This window comes from Triticum dicoccoides, chromosome 3A (assembly GCF_002162155.2).
Source record: "Triticum dicoccoides isolate Atlit2015 ecotype Zavitan chromosome 3A, WEW_v2.0, whole genome shotgun sequence".
NCBI lineage: Eukaryota > Viridiplantae > Streptophyta > Magnoliopsida > Poales > Poaceae > Triticum > Triticum dicoccoides.
Window position 1 is genome coordinate 747,638,206 of NC_041384.1, and position 24,085 is coordinate 747,662,290.

At 47.7% G+C, this 24,085-nt stretch overlaps 2 pseudogenes; one reads left to right on the forward strand and one right to left on the reverse strand.

The window, feature by feature from the left end:
• The first annotated feature begins 3,569 nt into the window (after positions 1 to 3,569).
• On the forward strand, positions 3,570 to 6,992 carry LOC119270659 (annotated as a pseudogene).
• Positions 6,993 to 13,377: 6,385 nt separating this feature from the next.
• On the reverse strand, positions 13,378 to 14,863 carry LOC119273255 (annotated as a pseudogene).
• Between the last annotated feature and the right edge of the window lie 9,222 nt (positions 14,864 to 24,085).

The window sequence follows — 24,085 nt, forward strand, 5'->3', positions numbered from 1 at the left end:
GCATCATTGTTGCTGGTTGCGTCACCACGTTCGGTATGTTTCGGGGGAAATCCTAGATATGAGCCTTTCGGATCAGATGTTGATGGCGATTTCGGTGCCGTTCTCTCTCCTCGGGGCATCGTTTTGGAGTAGGTGCTGGCTGGATAGGATAAGAGGAGGAGCGGTGTTACATCTATCGCAAGGCTGCCGACGGGTCTCGGTGGCATGGCGTGGTGGAGTTTTGGTGATGGACATGCGCAGGATGGTGGCGATGTCTGGCTTCACGGTGACATCGACGGTAGAATGGCCTAGCAAGGTGAATGCGTTGATCGCTCCTGAAGGTTGGACAGTGGAAAATGGCAGATACTAGTTTTAGAGCATGAGCATGGGGTGCACGCAAATGGTCTACCTAGACCAGTTGTTGCTCTCAGCTTGCCGACGGGCGGCTTGGTAAGGCCATCGAAATAGATGGTGTGTGTTGATGCAAGATCGGGCACATCATCAAGCTTGTAGGCGTAGTGATAGTAGTTGTCAGAAAGGTGACTTTGGGTTTATCCATAATAATATGATTGTGTGCATCGCTTGATGCACAGGCCTGGGTAATCATCCTCTTAAAAAAGAACCTTGTCCAACACAAGAAAAGAATGACCAAAACTGTGTGGTGTGCTAGCTAACTCTTGTCATTGTTACTGGGTTGAACTGTTTTGCGTTCATTAAGTCTCTAGATGGTCTTGGCCGCGGTTAACTTTTCATGGAATGTGTTGATTTAGTGGCACTTATGCCACTCGCTCGAATGCTGTATTTTTACCTTGTTTGAGAACTTACTTGTCACTTTTATGGTTTGAACATTAATGCCTTTACTTACGCTTCCCGGGAACGGTGTCAGTACATAGTCTTGATGATCCATAATTATAGAGGATCGCAACAGTCTTCGAGGATAGTATTTCACCTAAAATTATTGATTCAACACAAGGGGAGCCAGAGAATATTTGTAAGCCTTAGTAGTTGAGTTTTCAATTTAACCACACCTGAAAAGCCACTTCCTTGCAGCAATTTATTACTAGCACGGTACTATTATGATAACAATGATAATATCAGTAGTAACAAAGTAACAACAATAGTAATAGTAGTAGCAGTTTTGTAGTGATTGGAACAACAACAATAATACTCATAGAGCAATACAATATTGTGAAAGCGTAGGCATTGGATCAATGATGGATATTTGCATGAAATTCAATATGTCACAATCACAACCTAAATCGATACACAACAGCTTCAATTCATCAATCATATGTAGGCATGTATTCCGTATGCAGTCATACGTGCTTGAGATAAGAACTTACATGGCATGTCTTTTGTCCTACCCTTCAGTGACAGTGAGGTCCTAATGAAAACTAAGAGTAAGTAAGGTGCTCCTTTTAATAGAGAACCGAAACAAATCATTAACACATACTGATTACATAAACTCCTCAAATTACAGTCATTCCCGGAGAGTATCCCAATTATTGTGATCTTGGGGTCTGTGGTTCAGAACAATAACAGGTGCATATAACTTGGAGATAGAATCAAGAACTAAAAACTATACATGAACACATAATAGGTTCAGATCTGAAATGGCACTCAGGCCCTAGTGATAAGCATTAAGCATAGCAAAGTCATAGCAACATCATTCTCAGAACACGGTGATCAAGCCGTAACAAATTGACTCGATTACATAAGAAATCTCATCAATCTCCATCACCGTCTAGCAAGCCTACGAATGAATTACCCACTCCCGATAGTGAGCATCATCAAATTATTAATGAACAAAGGTTGACGATGATGACGGTGACGAATCCCCCTCCTCGGAGGCCCGAACGGACTCTAGATCAAGCCTCCCGACGAAGAACAGGAGCCGGCGGCGGCTCCATATCATAAAACGCAATGAAACTTTCTCCTTGATTTTTTCTCGGGAAGACAGTATTTGTAGGCGTGGAATTAGGTTAGACAGTCGCCCATGGCCCCTACAAGATAGCATGGCACACACTAGGGGGTGTGTGCGCCTCTGCCTTGTGGGCTGCTAGTGGCCCCCTCCAGTAGATCTTTGTACTAGTATTTTAATATATTTAATAAAAAAACTTCGTAAAGTTTCATCAGATTCCGAGAACTTTTAATTCTGCATAAAAAGGAACACCAAGGTAGTTCTGATTAAAACAACGTCAGTCCGGATTAGTTCCATTCGAATCATCCAATTGGAATCCAAAACAAAAGCAAAAGTTTTTGGAAAAGTTGATACGTTGAAGACGTATCACTACCACATAGCAAGACTTCACCGTTAAGCTAAAGGTCTTCGGATTTATTAAAAATAAAATGTTTCAAAGGTTTTTTTTGTAAAAGATGACCCTGTAACTATCGAGCGTCCTTGCTTGGGTTTACACATTGCTGCAATAATGTAAACGTCGAATATAATTCATCAACTTCAGACTCCAAAGAGTCCTCGGATATGGAGTTAATTCGGAAGATCGAACTCGTCTATGAAGCCGAAGACCAAAAGAAGAAGAAGCTATCTCCAAGGATAATTGACAGTCCTCGGCATAAAGACTAGTTCACCGGCAACTGACAATGTCCTAAATTAGGATGTACTCACCACGTCGGCCAGCCAATCATGGGTCGGGCCAAGGACCACCGACAATCAAAGAATAGGCCGCGTAGTTGTGGCCCTAGGTGTACTCAAGATGAAATCCTACGAAGACTTGACACATACTTCAAGGCATATTCAAATATTCGGTATGTTTATCTCTACATGCAACCGAACATGTGTAACCTTAGGCACCCCTCAGCCCCTATATAAGGTGAGGGTTTTAGTCTGCAGAGGCAAGGTTTTTAGACTACATTCATTCATATGATCTCGAGGTAGATTATCCTGTACTTTGTATCCCATCCACAATCTATACAATGTAAGCATGATGTAAGATCTTACCTCTTTAAGAGGGTCCGAACCTGAGTAAATAATGTGTCCATTTACTTCCTGTTACCATCATGCCGGGGTCATCAATTCAGGACCCCTTATCCGAGATCTGCCGGATTTTGCTCCGGCAAGTACCTACCCTCCCCTTCAGAAATAACTTATTTCAATTATAGTAATACCACTCATAATGCTTTGAAATAGCGATTCCAACTGTTTTAAAATAGTTGAAACCACATTTTTAGCAGAAAGAGGCCTTCACGAGTGCACCGTCAGTGTCCACGTCCGTGTGTAAGATTTTTGTCCATAAACCTAGCAATCATGTCTCGCTAAATAAAAGATATAGTTATCATGAAGATGAGAAGGTGGTTTGTGGGAATCTTTTAGGCGAACTTTCGGTGGGATTGGTCGGGTACTGTTGTTAAATAATGGTCCCAACTGTTTTGAAAAAATTGAAACCACATTCTTTCCATCGGTAAAAATCTTCTGTGTTTTCCCCAAAACAAGGCTTTGATGAGTGCACCGTTCGTCTCCACGTCGGTGTCTAAGCTTTTTGCCCAAAAGCATAGCAATAATGTCTGTCTAAATATAATATAGCCTATAGGGAGCAACAAGATGAGAAGTTGGCTTGGGGCTTGTGGGCATCTTTTAGGTACGATCGGCGGGTTGGGGTGGGTAGTGTAGCTGAGAGCCGGAGATGAGATATGATGCTCTTTTGGTGAACAGCTTGACGACCGATACGCGTGTCACCCATGTGAGAGCGTAGGAATCTATCTCCGGCATAATAAACACTAACAAATGGCAACGTCATGAGTCACCTGGCCACCTCGCCGCGCCACGCGTGCCACGGAGCGCGCATACGTGTGCCTCGCCGAGGTCCCGCCGACACCTTGCTTCCTTTTGGCGATCTGTCTTGGTGCCTTCGAGGCTGTCGACAGCGAGAATGATCGATGGCGATGCTGACTGGCACTCTGGCAGCGACCTGCCGAGCTGCACAACTCCACCTTCCCATGCACGTACACATGCCGGTAATACTCCGGCGAGCTAATCCGGCTCTCTATTGCATTATTTATAGTAGTACTCCACGGCCAACACTTCACCACCACAAGCACCAAAAACACACACACACACACGCCGTGCAGTGAGCGCCGGTGGCCATGGTGATCTCCCACTCGAGCTCCGGCGTCGGCGAGTCCGCGTACAACACCTTCTCGTCGCGCTACGCCCGCGTGGAACTCCCGAGGTGACGACCCGTAAATCCGACCACCCATTCGATCGTCCGACGCTGAGGCGAGCCATCTGAACGGTGTTTCTTGCCTCGATCAGGTACCGGATGCCGGAGAACTCGATCCCCAAGGAGACGGCGTACCAGATGATCACCGACGAGCTGATGCTGGACGGCAACCCACGGCTGGACCTTGCGTCCTTCGTCACCACGTGGATGGATCCCGAGTGCGACAAGCTCATCATGGACTCCATCAACAAAAACTACGTCGACATGGACGAGTACCCCGTCACCACCGAGCTCCAGGTCCGTGATCACAGTTCACAACATGTTTATATGTTCACAGCTAGTAGTAGTAGTACTGGTAGTAGTAAAAACAGCGGTGGTAATTTAACTTCTAAGAATACTACTCAAAATTGATGCCACAATTAGTAATACTAGTAAGTGACGTCACAATTGATGTCACATTTGCGCCATTAGTCCTTAAATTAAGCCGGGTCGAACACTTTAGTATACCAAGTCAAAAATTGCACACTGTTCGTATGGTGACGTCCTGGCATCCAAGGCTGTTTCCACATGGGCTTGACTTGACTTGCTGGAAATTGTTCAAAATGTCCCTTGGTTGAGAATTTCCTGTCTGAACCGGTTTCTATAAAATTCCACCGTAGATATTTGATTGGGATGTTTGCCCGTATTATTCTTGTAGTAGTTGCTATACCACGTATGTTGTGTTACACATATACCGCATTCTCTCTTCGTCGACATATATATGTAGGATATCTGGTCTGGAGGTCCCACAACAAGTGACTAGCGGGTATGTTTGGAGTCAAAAAGTAATTTAGCTAATATTCCTCCTGCTGCTGCTCCTATATATGTATGCATGTTACATTGATATGCATCATTGGAATGCACGGAGAAGTTATTAACCTTCAGCACGTACATGCATTTGCTAATTATGTGTTTGCAATTTGCAGAACCGTTGTGTCAATATGATTGCTCACTTATTCAATGCACCAATAAACGAGGATGAGAAAGCTATTGGAGTCTCAACAGTTGGATCCTCGGAAGCAATAATGCTTGCAGGCCTTGCGTTCAAGAGGAAGTGGGCAAATAAAAGGAAGGAGGAGGGGAAGCCATATGACAAACCGAACATTGTTACTGGTGCAAATGTTCAGGTATTGTTGTTGTTCTGTGGAGTAGAATATTTTCGTTTTTACCACAGTGTGTACATTAAAGGTGCCTCTTGTAACCTCTCTCATGTTAATAGGTTTGCTGGGAGAAATTTGCTAGATATTTTGAAGTAGAATTGAAGGAGGTCAAGTTAACTGAAGGATACTATGTAATGGATCCTTTGAAGGCCGTTGAGATGGTGGATGAGAACACTATATGTGTTGCAGCCATCTTGGGATCAACTCTCACTGGAGAGTACGAAGATGTCAAACTATTGAATGACCTTCTTGTGGAAAAGAACAAGGAAACGGGGTATGCATTTTATCTGCTGACAGTTGTATCCCAATTAGGCAAATTGCCTTGAAATTGTTCAGAAAAGATGCATCATTGTTGTTAAGGCATGATAGTGAATTAGTGATGGATACTGACTAAATTGTTTTGTTGAAGTATAGCAATGAAACATAGTTGGCATATGTTTTAACATGATACATATAATGCAGGTGGAATGTGCCAATCCATGTTGATGCGGCTAGTGGAGGATTTATCGCTCCTTTTCTACATCCTGAGCTTGAGTGGGACTTCAGGCTACCATTGGTGAAGAGCATAAATGTTAGTGGACACAAGTATGGCCTTGTCTACCCTGGTGTTGGATGGGTCGTTTGGCGGAGCAAAGACGATTTGCCCGAAGAACTCATTTTCCATATAAACTATCTAGGGACAGATCAGCCCACATTTACACTGAACTTTTCCAAAGGTCAGTATTAATTGTTCTGTAGTTGAGCATGAATCCTCTGTTGTATGCCGTTTCAACAACTTAAGTACATGCCATATTTGTTCAGGTGCAAGCCAGATAATTGCACAATACTATCAACTGATACGCCTTGGCTTCGAGGTATGTTCATTTTCCCTCATTTTAGGACTTGAGAGAATTTTGGTAATTTTATCATAAGTTATGTCTTCGTGTTGACTTGTTGACAGGGATACAAGCACATCATGGAGAATTGCCAGGCAAATGCAGCCGTGCTGAGGGAGGGCATGGAGACCACTGGCCGATTCAGCATCGTGTCCAAGGAGGACAGCGTGCCATTAGTCGCCGCTTCAGGACAGCACCAAATTCAGCGTGTTCGACGTCTCCGAGAACCTGCGGAAATTCGGCTGGATCGTGCCAGCCTACACGATGGCTCCGGATGCGGAGCACGTCGCCGTCCTCCGTGTGGTCATCAGGGAGGACTTCAGCCGGAGCCTCGCCCAGCGGCTCCTCGCGGACATCAACAAGGTCCTGCACGAGCTGGACGCCCATGCAGCCCATGCCATTAAGGTCACTGCTCCTACCGCAACACAAAACGGCAATGGCGTGAACGGCGACGACACCGTGACACAGAAGAGCGTCCTGGACACCGAGAAGAAGTTCGTTGCGGCCTGCATGTCCCTGGTAAAGAAAAACAAGAAGACTGGAGTCTGCTGAAGGGCATGCTCAGACGCACGCTTGAAGGTCATTTTATGCCTATGTATCTATAATTATTTTGTACGTGGATTCCATTGCCTGTCAGCTTGCTAGAGATTAGTGTCGCATGGTCTGTGGTTCTGTACAGTACAGGACACCTCTCGATGGAGGTTATGTACGTATTTGTTGTTTGCTTTAGTTATGCCTTGAAATGTTACGTGTTTGCTGCATTCTTTAGTTGTGCACTGAGATGATTGTACATGTGGCTTGTTGGGCTTTGCACCTTATATAGAAGCTTGACGATATACAGAGAGGATAGCTATCAGATTGGACTTGCTTCCCTCAAGCATATTCGGTTGCCCGTTGTCAATTCAAGATTACATGGGTGAGCCCCATAAGCAGAATTCAAACATGGATGCACGTAAAGATTAGTTCAGTAGCTAGCTATAAGATCAAACCCACAAACTATCCCTATCAAATCAACACAATAACTGGATGCTTTTGCAACAACTGGATTTTTTCCTGAAAAGGGAAAAATGTAAAACCCCAAGTTTAGAAATTCTGTCACTATCAAGTTTCACTTTTTTTTAAAAGGAGGAGGACCCCGGCCTCTGCATCTGGACGATGCATGTAGCCACTTTATTAATTTTTCACATGAGATCTTACAAAGTCATACAACAGTAAGACTAAAGCCACCGTCTAGGCAACACCCATCGCTACTCCTATCCAGTTGATGAATGGATGCTGATAGTCTGGGCCTAATACCAAACAGACCTCGCAGCCAAACCTAACATCTAAGACCTGAGGTCCCATCCAGGACTCCTGCCGGGTATGGGGCACCCACCAGTCCGGCGCACTCCTCAACCAGGACGCCTGCCGGGTATGAGGCCGCCATAGCCACCTGCCACCAATCCATCTTCAGTGTTGTACTACTGCATCTACGTTGCCCGGTCTAGCTGCCATCGACGCCACCACGACGCCAGACAACGCCACCATCCTGCGCTCGTCCATCATCACACGCCCACCAGCGAGACCCCGCTGCTCCATGCCGCCGAGACCCGTCGTCGTCGACGCGAGAGAAGGCACGCCACACCACCTCACGCCTCTTCTATCCGGCTCCGCTCCACAAACGATGCCTCCAATAGGGAACACCACATCGCAGCGCCGCCATCGTCCGATCCGGTGATCTTAGGATTTCTCCCGGACCGTCACGAGAGCAGGTTGACGATAGTTGCTTGACGATGCCTTCATCAAGGTAACGGCGTAGACACCGCCATCGCCCGCCATTGACCGGAGTCGGCTCGGTTTTCACCGGCGACTATGTCTCCCCAACTCGCCGCCGGTGCTAATAGTGGGATCGAAGATCCGTCACTACCAGCCTGGCCAACCGCCTTCGGTGCAGAAGGCAGCCACCACCACCATGCCCGGGCCAAGAGACCCGGACTCCTCGTGCCGCAAAGATTACCCAGGGGGTTCTCCTCTTGCCGTTGTCGAGACAAGGCGCAACCACAGTGGATCTCGATCTAAACCCCTCGGGCCCAAATAAGATCTCATCGCAGACAAAATCTCATGCGCCAACGACCGCCGGAGATCTCCTGGCCACCGCCAACCCACTGTGCATTGCCGCTGGAGGAGGAGGGAGATGGACGCCGCTGCCCCCACACGTTACCGCCGGCCGAGGAATGCGCTGCCGCCGCCTCACACAAGGGCTTCGCCTGCGGCGTCCTCAACGATGGCGGCGGTAGTGGGAGGCAATGGAGGGGGAGGGCTGAGGGCGGTGTGGACGGGGACTCCCCGTGGGCGGCGCGGCGCCACCGCCTCGGGGGAGAGAGGTCCGGGGAGGAGAAACTTTTCGTAATGTGCTACCCGTATCTTTAAGAATGGGAGAGATTTTCACTTCCCAGCCTCTACACCAACTAGGGATACATATGGCCATTTTAGTATGAGTACCAAGATAAACATGGTCTTTAGATTTTTTCAAAATGAGTATCAAGATATTTATTGATGAGAGATTCCACCATACACCAAGCTTGATCCTCAATAAAGGAGGAAAACCCCTGTGCATTACTTGGGTCGCTAGGCTGCACAACCGCATGCCCAACCACTGAGCCAAGGCTCAAGTTTCACTATCTTTATCTTTACCTAATAATAAAAGGGCTAAAGCTTCTTCCTCCCTAATTTTCGTATGCCGTCCTCGCTGCCATAGGTTCGTACGTCGTCCTCGCTGCCATAATTTCGTCTGTTTGCTCGTATGTTGTTTGCAGCTTCGTGTGTATAATGGGCCAAAAAAAAATGTTACGGGCCAAAACTAATAGATCAGCCCTCCCCTCGCTTCCGTTATGGGGGGAGCAAACAGAGTTTGATCAACTTTCATATTCCAATAAATACTACCAATTAATAGTCCCACACTGCTCCTTTATCTCAAATCCTAGCAACTTATATACCTTAGCAGTTGCAAGAATCAACAAGCCAGCAAACAAGGGTGAGATATGGGTCAGGTTTATCCTAGAGAAACCAAAAAAAGCCTGGGAGGAAGGTCAAAACCAATCAAAAAGGAGAGAGGCGCATGAAAAAGAAGGGTCCGGCAAGGTGCTTGTCCTTGGCCTCTACTAATTTGGTCAAACGAGTAATTCTTGTGGCACGCTGGCCGGCCGGCCGCTCGACACGTCCGCCGCTGGCGTGCATGGTGCGTGGGACGAAATTCTGCGTGCTCTGTTCTTTTCTTATTAGGAAAAGATTTTCTGATGTATAGTAAAAAAGGCAACAATATCATTTTCTGTATGTCTCCATTAAAATTCACGAGGTAACCTGATGGTCCAAGAGACCGTCACACTGGAAGACAGATCGACGAACGTCCTAGCTCGAAGCATCGCTACAGACTTTACGATTTGGGCCTTTATTTAAGGACACCATAAGCAGGGAGGCCGCCGTGTCTTAGCATCTATACCTCTTCTCTTGATGTAATCCTTAATGTAATTTGCCTTCGGGTTTCTTATTAATATAGTATTTAGGTGAGGATCCACTCCCCAATGGCGATTGTTAAAAAAAACAAATGCTATTTTATGCCTAGTACATTTGCTAAGGCTCTGCCGTTGCAACGCACGGGCATATTTCCTAGTTTATATTTAAAAGGAGAAAAAAATATATTTTTTGACCCTAAACTCTCACGAAAGTATTGAAATGATCCCTCAACTTCTAAACTGGCAAATCTTAGTCCTTCAACTTTTTAAACCGGATTAGTTTAGTCCCTGAACTCAACAAAAGCGGTTTTTGTACTGACTTGGCAAGGTTTTGACCAGTCATTGCCCACGTGTGGCAATCTTCTTCTTCTTTCTCATTTTAACTCGGCCAGGCATTTCATCAGAGTAGTTTGCATGCACCGAGCACCAAGAGAAGAGGTAGGCGTAGAGCGTGTGTGGCTCCCGGCGGCACACACAGAGGGTGCAGGCGGCCAGGGAGTTGTGGCATGGTGATGCTCGCGGGATCAGCATGGTTGAGGCGGGGCTGTGCTTATGGCTAGCCGTCCATAGTCTCCTTGACCAGCTAGCGACACCATCACCAACACGTTCAGCAACATTGAACCATGCATCATAGAGCGCTCAACACCGGTAGTGACGCGTCTATGTTGAGTCGTGCAACTAGGATTGACTGCGCCCATCGGCACCACTATCCCCAAATGACAAGGAAGACGGAAAGAGCGGGGGCGCCAATATCTGCTCGGGCTCAAGAACTTCGCCGTAGCCACTTAACCCAGCTCGTCCCACAAGGCTGGTCGTGCCGCAGCTCTCTGGCCGCTTGCACTGTTTGTGTGTGCCGCCACGAGACACACAAGCTCCACGGCTACCTCCTTCTCTGGTTGCTCGACCCTCATGAACTGCTCGATGAAATGCCCAGCTAAATGAAAATGGAAAGAGGAAAAGATTACCACGTGGGCCATCAGTGGTCAAAATCATGCCAAGTCAGCATCAAAACCACTTTTGTTGAGTCAATGGGCTAAAGTAATCCGGTTTGAGAAGTGGAGTTGCTAGCTGCATACTGAAATGAGAAAAATCACATGGCATCACCGCATTAAAAGCCGAAAGCTGATTTAACGTATAAAAAATTGTTTTTCAGGTCAAATTATCTGTCCATCGATCAGCTTTCACTGTTAACATATTGATAAGTGCCTATGCAGGCAAAAAGGCCACCGGTGTAAAATAAATAGTACTCCTCAATCCAAAATAAGTGTCGTGGTTTTGGTTCTATTTTGGATCAGATGGAGTATTATTAATTTTGTTGCTTGTAATAACTACCATGTAAAAATGTATATTGCAATAAGTAGTAACTCACATAAGTGCGAAAATGTACTTGCCAATGTTTGATCTCATAGATAAATTCCATTTAAAATGTAGTTACCTTCAATTTTGTTGCCCTCCATGATCTAATTAGAAAGCAATAGAAGCAACTAATTTTGGAATTAAACCTTGGCCTCAACATCCAATGTGCTTGATGCAGTGATGGGCGGCGACCTCCTCACTTCAGAGCAGGGTGTGGCGGCGTTCGGCTGTGCGAGCCGAATCGTAGCTTTGGCTGCCGGCGCATCCACTTATCCAGCGAACGTTAAGGTCTCCAACAGCTGACCCGCTGGATGCCACGGGACTCCTGCTGGATGCAGTCTGCACGCGTGTCGTGGGGTGACTGCACGAGGTGGTCTTGTAGGCGGGGTCTCCGTGGAGCGCCCTGTAGGAAGGTGAGTCGGGAAAGGCTGAAGGAGGAAGGGCTGGAGGAGCCTGTAGGAAGGAATGGCACCTGGAGGAAGAGCGAGTCTCCTAGGTTTTTTTTTTTGAGCATCAGTACAGACACAAGCGCTCACATACACGCGCATACACTCACCCCTATGAACGCACACACGCATATCCTACCCCTATGAGCACCTCTGAAAGACTGAGCCGGCATATCATCTTAAGATTTACGAAGTCACCGTAAGCGCCTCGTCGTCGACGGGAACGTCTCCTCCCACTGAAAGCGCATCGCCGGAAATCCTGAAATAAATCCAGAAATAATGCGAGTCTCCTAGGTTGGCGGGCACCGGAGGAAGCTGGGCTGGGCTGAAGCATACCAATACAAAATAAAATTCATTTTCTTCTGAAGAGCAGGCTTCAGCCGGTTAAAGCCTGCACACTCGACTCGCCTTTGCTGCCGAGAGCTCTTTGTGCTAAGAGGTACTCCCTCCGTCCGAAAAAACTTGTTCCATGCTTATTCCTCAAATGAATGTATCTAGCACTAACTTTGCGCTAGATACATCCATTTGAGGGACAAGTTTTTTTGGACGGAGGGAGTAGGTCATGAACCAACACCCGAAAACAAGGGTCATAGCATGTTTTGATGTAAATCATGTTGTTGCTTCTTCGAGTAGTATGAAATAAAGAGACTTATCCGAGGACTTGCCAACGCAAAGTGAAGCTAGACAATGCGATCATTAGTCGACGAGAGCAAGGGGGAAAGTACTGTAAGCTCCTTCCACATAGTGGACTCTCTTTAAGACAATGAGCAGCGAAGGCCGATGTCCTAATTATTGACGTGGAGCTCCAAATTAGAGCACTAAGAGGAAAGGACAGGAAATGATAGCTTAAAGTATCTTGTAAGACTTTGGTAGTAATATGTAAATGAACTCTCAATGGCGCCCCTCCTTATATTTGTCAAAAGAATAGTTAGTTAACTCTTCAACTACCCGTTCCATACAATGTATAGAGACATGAGTACATGTATAAGAAAAATAGAGGGCACACGAAAACATATTTTTATTACATACATACAAATCTGTTTTATTATCAATAAGAAAACCATTGTACAGTCACATGATATGCACTTGCTACATCACTAATAGATACACTCTCCGTCCCGAATTATTTGTGGATGTAATGGATAAAAATGGATGTATCTAGGACTATAATACGTCTAGATACATTCATTTCTGCGACATGTAATTCCGGACAAAGCGAGTACCGGTCAATTTCATCATAGTAGTGTTATTCTATATATTTTGCAAGCAAATGGAATGACGTCTGCAGGCTCGGTTCCCCGGGATGTCTCTAGATCCTTCATGGTCCGGCCTGTAGAATTAGACTCGGTTCGACTACAGCAATGCCAAAACACATTGCATTGTCGATGCTTTCAAACAAGTGTGCTCTATCGCACGGATCTGTTCCACGGGATCTGTCACCATAACAAGTAAACACATTCATATGTCTGGTCTGTTCAACCCTAGTTCCATACCCAACTAGAAGTCCAGAAATTACTGGCCTTCTATCAATTGGCTCGAATACATTAGCAAATATGTGCTACACCAGCATATTCTTTTCTTTCATGATGCAATCTTATGTTATGGAGAGCTAAATTCGTCATTTAATAAAGCCCCAACATTAGGTTAATACTCCCTCCGTCCGAAAATACTTATCATCAAAATGGATAAAAGGTGATGTATCTAGACGTATTTTAGTTCAAGATACATCTCTCTTTATCCATTTTGATGACAATTATTTTCGGACGGAGGGAGTAGTAGTCAATAAGCAACTAAATCATATTCTACGCCGCTCCAACAGAAGACTATAGGTCGTCATCATTGTCATCATCTCGTTATTGCCTGCCTTTGACAGAGATAACCTCGAGCCTGCATCCATCTAAAATCAACCCGTCCAGAGCAGCAAATGCGTCATCATGACAAACATGCATCGTTGCCATTGTGACGAGGCCCCGTGAGGTCTTGGTCTTCTTGTAGTAGGTCACCTTGGCACATGACACTCTGCCATACTTACTGAACAACTGTTGCAGCTGAGAGTCATTCGCGTCAAGAGGTAGGTTGCGCACAAACACCCGAGAAAGAAGGCCATAGCATCTTTCGATGTGAATCATGTTATTGATCCTTGGAGTTGTAGCTGGACCTCGGTCGATTGGAGCAATGGTGGGCTGGGGGACGAGCCACGCGCACATCTCGTTGTCCCATCCTTGGGGCAGCCACTCGATGAGTTCGGTCATGTTGTCGATGAGGTTGTACCTGAAAACGCCACGCCGCTTACGCAGCCGGTGGTTGTCGTAGAACAAGAAGTAGGTCAATCCACCACTCACACCTAGCCTCGAGGCATCCACAGCAAAACTATTGGGCCACCCCAGAAATAGGACACGGTCAGCCAGGCTCCGGCCAACCTTCCTCACCCACCGCAACTTCTCGGGTCCCTTTGTGACCTCCTCAAGTGTGTGTACGGACATCGAGAGTGCCTGGACCAGGTCGCAGACGCTCGTGCTACTCTCCTTTAGGTAATCCATCTTGATATGCACCGACACCCACAAAAGCTTGCCATGGGACTCGAGCACATAGCTGTATTCATAGTAGCGACCATCATGCTCGCGTGGCATCCATGACAATTTGGGTAGCAGCACTTGGTCACTATTTGCATGCAGCTGCGGATGGTGCTGTCACGACGAGCCAGAGGTCATCCTTCACAGTCACAAGGATCTTTCCGGCGTGATACGCGACGCAGAACTCGCTGTAGTTGGGGGACTCAAGGGTCCTTTTGACAAACGTCCACTCATCGTTCCCAGGACACAGGAGTGCCGCCTTGAACTCGGCGGTGTCATCGTCGCTGCTGTCGTGCTTCCTGTACTCTCCATTGTTGTAGAGGATGCCATTGGGATTCTCCCCGAACTCTCCATTGACGTCCTCCTCTGGGAAGAGAGGCATGTTGATGTTGGTGAGGGGTCCTCCGCCGAGAGGGTTGTGAAGAGTTGGGCCGTCGGGGGAAGCGGTGAAGTAGCGGATGGCGGTGCCGTCAGCGCTGGCTACACGGTTCATCTGACCATCGTTGCCGGATATTGGCGGCGACAGCGGAGCGCGGTAGCTCGTGTTGGAGAAGACGCATATGAAGTTGAGGGAGTCGTCGCCCTTCTTGCTGTGCGCCAGGAGCCAGGGCAGGAACTGATGCGTCGTCCTGGTTGTCGTAGGATGGTGAGAGTCGCGCCATGGCTTGCAGACGGCATGAAAGCGGACGAAGTCCGCGACGTCGTGCAGTCGGCCGGAGATCTCGCGGACCAATTCCGGCGGCAGATCCGGCAATGTCGGGTTCATGGTGGTAGGTTAAAGATCCAGACGGGATCGACCAACGCTTGCGGCGATGCCAGTTATAATTGGCGGACAATGCTAGACTTACGTAAAATCTCTTACGTGTTCTACGTAACCAGCATCGTGTAGAGGACTTATTGGATAGATTGGTGAGGAAGGGCCCACGAGTAATGCTAGATCTACGTAGGGATTTTTACGTACTTTACGTAATTGCTGATTTGGCCATTTTTAATTCGTCATTAGTTGGGCGCACGGGCCCACCCTTGAAATCGGGGGGGGGGGGCAGTTTGATTAGCATTTTTAGAAGGTTACGTAGGTCACGTAACAGCTCTTCGTAGGTGTAGCAATTTCGAAGGGCCCACCCTCGTTAAAATCAGGAGGCCAATAGGTTTATAGTTTGGAATTTTACGTAGGTCTTCGTAGCCTCAACGTCCAAACCGTGAGTTCTTTTCCAGTACAGGTACGTAAAAGCTCCATCCATCCATATATATATTGGTCCCGTCCCAGCACGTACTTCCTTGCAGCTGCAGCGCACACAAGGGAAAAAAAACGCCGTACCTCGATCTCGGCCACGCGTGCAAGCCGCGATCGATGATGACGACGTCAACTCCGTCGTGGTCTGACCTCCCACCGGAACTCCTCGGCCTCATCTTCGGCATGATCACCAGCACCGTAGATCTCGCGCGCTGTCGAGCCGTCTGTCGCTCGTGGCATCGTGCTCTGCGTCATCGAGGTCCGCCGAAGCGCCGGCTGCCTTGGATCCTTGTCTTTTCCAGCAAGGTTTTTACTACATCTGATCTCAACTGCGATGGACACCCCATCCTCTCCATCCCAGAAAATGCGATCTGCATCGGCTCAACGGATGGCTGGCTAGCCGCCTGTTGCACTGATGCCCAGAAGAGACATGTCAGGACCGTCGGCATAGCCCTGAATGGCCGTCGGGACAGGCCTATGCCGACGGCCCCCGTCGGCAACATATCCGTCGGCGTTGCCAGGAAGGCCGTCGGCATAGAAAGGCCGTCGGCATAGGCCCTATCCCGACGGTGTCCGTACATCTATGCCGACGGCCCCGGCCGTCGGCAACGTTATCGCCTAACGGCGGACGCCCTCAAGTGCTGACCAATGCTTGCTCGCCACGTGGCAGGTCTATGCCGACGGTCTAGCCGTCGGCATAGATGTGCCACGTGGCGAGTAGGCGTCACCCCTGGAGCGGGTATATGCCGACGGCCTAGCTGTCGGCTTAGTTTGAAACTATGCCGATGGCTAGACCGTCGGCATAGACCTGCCACGTGGCAGCCACTGGGAGCTCCTGGAGTAGGCCTACGCCGACGGCTTAGCCGTCGGCTTAGTTTGAAACTATGCCGACGGCTAAGTCGTCGGCATAGACCTGCCACGTGGCAGCCACTGGGAGCTCACGGCAACTCTATGTCGACGGCCTAGCCGTCGGCATAGTTTCTGTCTGTTTTTTTTTCTTTTTTCTGTTTTGTTTCAGCTCAATTCATTTGAATATATACAGCATCACACAACAAATATATGCATCACATAACAGCTGGCCAGCAGCATCACACAACAAATTCATCATCACACATCATAAGAAGCATCGCAAAGCATAAACATATAAGTATCATCACCACCAAGCATAAGAATCTCACAAACAACAATAAGAAACATCACAAGCATATAAGTATCATCACCACCAAGACCGCCACTATGTGACCCAAAGGCTTAAGCGCCAGGACGTCGAGCACCACGGAGGTCGTCACCGCCAAGACCGCCGAAGCCCAGGTCGTCACTGCTAGCGGCAGCGCTACCGCCAAGACCGCCTCCACCTCCGCCTCCGCCTCCATGGATCGGAGTGGTCGGGCTCCGTGTCTCTGGAGTGCTACGAAGACCACCGCCAACGGTAGATCCACCTGTTCCCTGGATGTTGAAAAGACATATGCACGGGATCTATGACTGTGTTGAAAGGCATGACATGCTTTGGGTGAATAGATTGGGGATGAACTAACCGGCGATGGGCCAGCGTTCTGTGCCACAAACTCCTCAAAGCTCATCTGCACTGGTTGTGCTGGAGGGCATTGTGCTGGAGGGAACTGAGGACACCTGCTGGCCGTCATATCCTGAAAATCCTGCTGCATCTGGCTATCCCTCTGCACTTGGTGTTCATAAAGCCTCTGATGCCACGCCATGGTCTCTTGGCGTGTGTACTCCATGTAGGCCTACGGTATGACATGATGGAACTCATAAAACTACTAAATGCGGAAAATGAAGTGAGAAATGAAGATAAGAGGGAAAATACTTACAGATTGTTGCTCCTGAAAGAGGGACTGTGTACTAGTCACTGGCTGGCTCGTGCGCTGGCTCAGGCTCGGGTCGATCCGACGAAGCTGTGTGTAGGAGATACTAGGAGTGATCACAGCATCGAGAACCGCCTCCCGACCGTGCTCCTTGGGCCCCATCCTCACCACCGCCATGTCGTCCAGAGGCGCCGCAATGGGGTCAGGTGTGTCAGGATGTAACTCCAGATACGCTTCGGAGTAGGCCTTCTTCCTCCCTGCGGTCTTCTTGCCGTAGTACTTGGGCTCACCAGGCTTGGGGTCCTTCCGCGTATGGGCGATCTCCCACGCCTGCATGTGTGAGAGCGGCCACTTCAGTTTCTCCTCCTGCACCAGCAAACAGAGGTTAGTCATACATAAGAAAGTGATGGTAAATAGAAGAAGAAGAATGTTTAATGGGGTTAGTCATACATTAACTGCCTTGTGGAGACAGTGGTTTCGGTTTCCCTGAGCATGTACTCCCTCCGTCCCTCGGTTAGCCTTATTTTTGGTTCTCATAGCCGCCCAGGCTCCAGCCTCATCACACCAAAGATCCACCAATGCCGCCCAGGACTCTTCTTTTCCATAACACCAATTTGGACACACCTACATAATAAAAGCATAATGGCATGTAGGTGTGTCCAAATTGGTGTTATGGAAGCAAAAAGCATAAAGCATAATGTACCACAAGGTAATGAAAGCATAATATATGAAAACATAATGAAAAATATTTTATACTTACCGCCAAGAACTCGGGCCTCTCCAAGGTAATGCCCATCCTCCGCGCTTCTTCCTTGGTCATCTTCACACCAAGATAGTCGTGGTAGTATGTGGAGATGGCCACATAGCGCACCTCGTACTGCATCTGGCGGGCCTTCTTCTTGCATTGGCGCAGCACGATCTGGTCCGCTCTAGCCCTGTGCTCCGGAAGAACTCGATAGAATTTCTACAATCATGCATGAAACAAGAATGGGAGAAGCCATGAGTTAAATCATTCATGAAACTAGAATGGACTTGTGCTTCTGAAGAGAACTCACCCAGAAAGTAGTGATCACGGCCTTGGCATGGGTCTCATGGTCCGCGTGGCGGGCCGCTTCCCAGTGGTCCCAGCTCGTGGCCAAAACCCGACGGTCCGGCTGCCTGACTGGATTAGGACAGTACAACCCCAGCCAATATAACTTCAGCAAGACGGTGATGAGGCCGTTGGGAATACAGACCCCTTTAGAATATATCCAGTTGCTGCAAAAGAATGAACTATTAGCATGTGACAAGAAAAATAAATAACAACTGGAATAAGCATGTGACAAGCAACATAATGAACCACTTACTCTTTTCCCGTGGGCTCAATGAGCCAGTTCTGCTCCTCAGTAGCAGGAACCTGCTTTGGTAGCTTTGCGTTGCCACGCAGCCACCCCTTCGTGTCAACCCCCTTCCCGTCACCACCATCATCCCCGCCACCACCCTCCTCCTCGCCTGCCTCCCCCTTCCCAACCTCCTCCCCAACCTCCTCCTCCTCCTCCTCCTCGCCTGCCTCCTCCTCCACCACCTCCTCCTCCTCCACCACCACCTCCTCCTCCTCCTCCTCCTCCCTAGAGTGTACCTCACTAGAGGAGGGTACCTCACTAGAGGAGGGCCTCGAAGACAACACCCCTAAGTCGGTGAGGGTGCGCTCTTTCTGGCCGCGACCCCCTGTAGTGGCTCTCCCCCCAGCACCTCATCCTCTAGAGGCTCTCCCCCCGCCCCCTCCTCCTCTAGGGGCACCTCTCCCTCGACCTCCCTGTGAGGAGTCATCGTCAAGTAGTCGAGGGGGAGGATTACGTGCTCGACCACTCCGACTAGGCAGGCCGACGACCTTGCGTAGGAAACCCACGCCGTCGGCCTTCCCCTTGCCCATGTTCCACGAACCTGCATTGAAAAGAGAAAAAGCAATTAGTAAATTAATGAAATAAAGGAAAAGGCATGATAATAAACACATTAATAAAAATGCATAAAAAGGCATATTCCTAAACTATAGAAAAAAATACTTGAAACGTACATCTGCTAGAACCCATATGAATCATCACTGTTGTAACCTCTTTCTCGGTCCGTCTCATCATCACTATCAATCATATCATCTTCGTTGTCCGACGGAGGTGGAGGCTCTTCCTCGTCGTCAGCGTCTTCGTTTAACTTTTCTAGCATAAGTATGTTATTTTCATTGACAATGGTCTCACCATCATTCCGTGCATCGTCGATGTTTGGGTCCACATCATCATCACCCAATGGTCTAGCGTCATCGTTTTTAACCACATCATCATCATCATCATCAGGTTGCTCTTGATAGAACACTCCCTCGTATGTCATGGGGTTAATGTTGTAGTAATCGTCTTCATTCGGGTCTGGTAGCTTACCATGTGGCGACACCTTGAACACAACTTCCCAACCCTTTAGATACACTTTCTGGCATGGTTAAGGCAGATAATATACTTGTGTAGCTTGGGTAGCCGCAATGAAGAGATCGGCTCCGGCATAGACGGTTGATGGTTTAACTTTGACCAAACCAATGGAAGGCGTATGTTTTACCCCCTCCCACGGATCGAACCATCGGCATTTGAACACAGGCAGACTTAGGGTCTCACGCCCCTGGCGGAATTTAACCTCGTATATATTTGTACCGTTTCGTAGTAGTCTACTGAATTTTGACCGGGGGTGTACACTCCAGTATGTATAGTTTTGGGATCGGGGCGGCTGTGTTGGTGCTCCTCTGTATGGAAGCGATACCCATTCACATCATACTTTTTACATGTCATGATGGCAGGGTCAAAACCCATGGAAACCCATCTCAATTCATCATCCATAGATATGTTCGGATCTTTTCCCTACAAGTATAATGGAAATTGTTGCGTGCATTAGTTCGGTTAACTAATAAATGTTGAAGTAGGTATTTAATAGGGGAGTGCGGAAAATTACTTTGTCCATGAACCAAGCAACAAAATTTTTACGTCCAGGGTTTCCATGACGGAGAAGAGTAAGTGCCTCCGCCTCAGTAGGAGGATTCACTCCCGTCCATTCCTCTTGAACGAAATCACTAAAAAAAGATAAGCGGTGTTAGACCGCGACTAAGTGAACATGAAACATGATGATGTGGAAGACATAAAGGAATGGTGTAGTGGTATTACCTCATCCACACTTCCTTAACTTCCTTGATGTTGTGCAAGATATAGAACATGAGGTCCTCCCACTCTTGTCGTGGCATGTTATAAGATTTCGAGGCCCCAGCCCTCCCACCTTGCGCGTTGAATAGATCGAGTCTGGGTTGATACTTGGGCTCTTCTATATTGTATCGAGGCACCTTGTTATGCAGATGGGGAACGTGGTCTGGATAGTATGATGTCCTGAGGTCTGACACCTCCTCTAGGATAACTGCCTCAGCTATGGAAGCTTCAATCTTAGCTTTGTTTCCACATTTCCGTCGGAGATGCTTATTCTGCCTCTCAGGGCCGTACTGCAAGCGATTTTGCACAGGGCCCCCCAACAATACCTCGTTCGCGAGGTACAGAATGAGATGTGTCATCGGAGTAAAGAAGCCTGTCGGAAAGATCTTCTCTAGCTTGACTATCAACTCCGGTGCCTTCTTATGCAATTTTTCAATCACCTCTTTACTTACTTCTTTAGCACAGAGCGTGCGGAAGAAATGGCTAAGCTCGGCAAGCACTCGCCAGACATGCTCGGGGACATAGCCTCGAACCATCACCGGCATTATCCGCTCAATCCATACATGGTAGTCATGACTCTTCAGGTCGGTCACTTTGCCCGTTGAAAGATTGACTCCCTTACTTATATTCGATGCATAACCATCGGTGAACTTCAAAATTTGTTTCAGCCAGATAAGTACTTCTTTTTTTTCTGGCGGTTTAAGGACAAAGTCAGCATCTGGCTTGAACCAGTTTTTTCGACCGCCTCTGGGAGGCTTCATGTTCAGGCGTGGTCTATCACAAATTATCTGTTGATCGGCTCTAGCTTTTACGTTATCCTTCGTCTTATCAGGAATGTTGAGGATCGTGTGGAAAAGGGACTCTGCCACATTCTTTTCGGTGTGCATCACATCAATATTGTAAGGAAGTTTGAGGTCCTTGAAATAGGGAAGCTGCGAGAAGGGGGTAATGTGCGTCCAGTTGTGCGTCTCACCATATCCCTCGAAGCCTTTGGCTTTGGCTTTGCCTTTGCCTTTGACTTTAGGCTTGAGAGCTTTTAGCTGAGCAAGAACATCTGCCCCCGAAAATGTTGGAATCTCGGTTACTTCATGAACAACCCGGCCTTTCGTGAAGTTCTTCTTGTCTTCCATGTCTGGATGGTCTGGAGGGAGGAACTGTCGATGCAGGTCAAAGGCTACATACTTGCCACCCTTACTCAGCCAAATCATTCGCAGAGCCTGCATGCACACTGGGCATGGCATCTTGCCACTTGTACACCATCCGCAGAATAGAGCATAGCCGGGAAAGTCATGCATGCAATAGTGCAACCAAACTTTCATCAAGAAATTTCTCTGTAGATCCCGGTCGTATGTCAACCTCGGAAAGTACCAAGAATGGTGCAAAGCATCCACAAGCGGCTGCATAAACACACCCAATTGCTTCCCCGGGTAGTCAGGCCCCGGAATGATGAGCGACAAGAACATGGTCTTCCGTTGCATTAGGGCACCGGGAGGAAGATTGAGCGGAATTACAAACACAGGCCAGCAGCTGTATGGATTGGACGACATACCATATGGATTCAACCCATCACCTGATATGGCTATTCTGACATTCCCAGCCTCGGCTGCTTCCTCGGGGTATTCTTCATCGAATGACTTCCATGCTTCCCCTCCCGATGGATGTATGATTTTTTTGGATTGTACCTTATACCTTCCTTGTGCCACTTCATCATTTTGGCAGACTCCGGCGCTGCAGTCTTTTTATAAAATCAAGATACCGAAGAACCTTAACGGGGATGGTTAGCTGATTTTTCTCACCATCCTCACCGACCACCTCAATGTACCGAGACGAACCGCACTTCCTACAGTACTTGTCATCCGCATACTCGTGCCTAAACAAAAGGCAATTCTTCGGGCAAACATCTATTTTCTCATAATCCATAGAGAGTGCCTTCATGATTTTCTTTGTATCGTACATGCTTTTCGGCAGTTCATGACCCTCAGGGAGGCTGTTAGCCCATACTCCCAGGAATGCTTCGAAGCATTTCTGGCTACAACCGTACTCAGCCTTGACTGCAATCAGTTGCGAGATGGCATCCAGCTGAGATATTTTCGCACCCGCATAAAGAGGTTTCTTCGACGAGGCCAAGACCTCCAAGAAGGCCTTTGCGGTTGCCTCCGGCTCCTCCGATTCATTCTCTGAAGGTGTCGCATTTGCCGTTTCTGCAACAATGACATCATCTAGCATGTCCCTGACCCCGTCGTCCTCATATCTATCGATGCGTTGTCGCATCACCTCCTCTCTACCACGGTCCTGCTCGGCTATGTTTATCGGCGGCATGTCAAAGTTTGGCATATATCCGTGCGTGCGAAGGTGCTCACTCATGTCCGTCTGATTTCTACGGTGACGTCTGGCACATCTCGCACAGGGGCATGGTGGGATAATTCTCATTGGACGATGGAATATCTCCTTCAAATACACATCGGTTTTCGCGATCCACTCTGATGTTACTCGATTCCGACGGATAAAACCACTGTACATCCACTGATTATCTGCCATCCTCTGCTTTTTTGCAAGCCACAAAACATAATTAAGGATTCACTTAAATTAATCACATCAAATTTTCAGTTTCTACCGCGTTGAATCCACCTACATCTCTAATAGGTAAAGATGGGTCCTAATCCCACCCGAGGATGTGTAGATTGAGTACGTTCTCCATTCTACCCCGTTCCGAGAAAAAATTTCGGTAGCACCTCCCCGCTGTTCTCCAAATACACGTCTCGGCAAAATGCCGAGAGAATGTGCATCTGGAGAACAACAGGGAGGCGCCGCCGAAATCTTGTCTCGGAACGGGGTAGAGCATGAACAACGTACCCAATCTACACATCCTCGGGCTGTCCGTGGAAAGCGCTGGACAATCCGAAAGAGCTGCGGTGATAAATATGCAATTGAATGCATATTTATCGATGCAACCCTTTCGGACGGGAGACCTAGGTTACGCGACTTGATGTGAAAATTTAATCTAGTTAAAAGAGGCTAGGAGGTGAAGGTGGATTCGTAGCTCACCCTCCGCTGTAGAGGAAGCAGTCGAGCAGCGGCAGGATCACGGACCAAACCCAGACGACGAAGGCTCCAGGGAGATGAAATACCACAAAGCCTGTAAATTTTACCGAGTCAAAAAATTTGACGGCACCACATCACATAAAGCATTGACACTTCAAACTATGAAAAAAATCATATTGCTAATGACATCTAGTCAAGGTTTTAGATCATCATGATACTTCAAATCCTAATTTTCATCAAGTGTCAAATTTTGTTCTTCAATTTATTTTAGCAAGATCATCATGATAAAATAACTACTCATCAGATACCAATTTTGTCAACATCACAAAATGAAACTATAGCTATTTGACAACATCTCAAATATACCAATTTTGTTCTTCAAATTTGACAACATTTGACAACATGCATCTATCACATACATTTGACAACATTTTTTTAGCAAGATCATCATGATAAAATAACTAACCAATATACATAAATCCATCCATTCATCCATACAACATGCATCTATCACATAACAAGCAGTAAAAAATGCAAAAAAATGAAAAAAAAAAAGCTCACCGGGCCAGCCGGGATGGCGAGGCAGGGCGGCCGGGGCAGCGGGCGAGCAGGGGGCGGCGGTGGAGGGCCGAGGCAGGGGCGGCCGGGGCAGCGGGCGAGCAGGGGCGGTGGTGGAG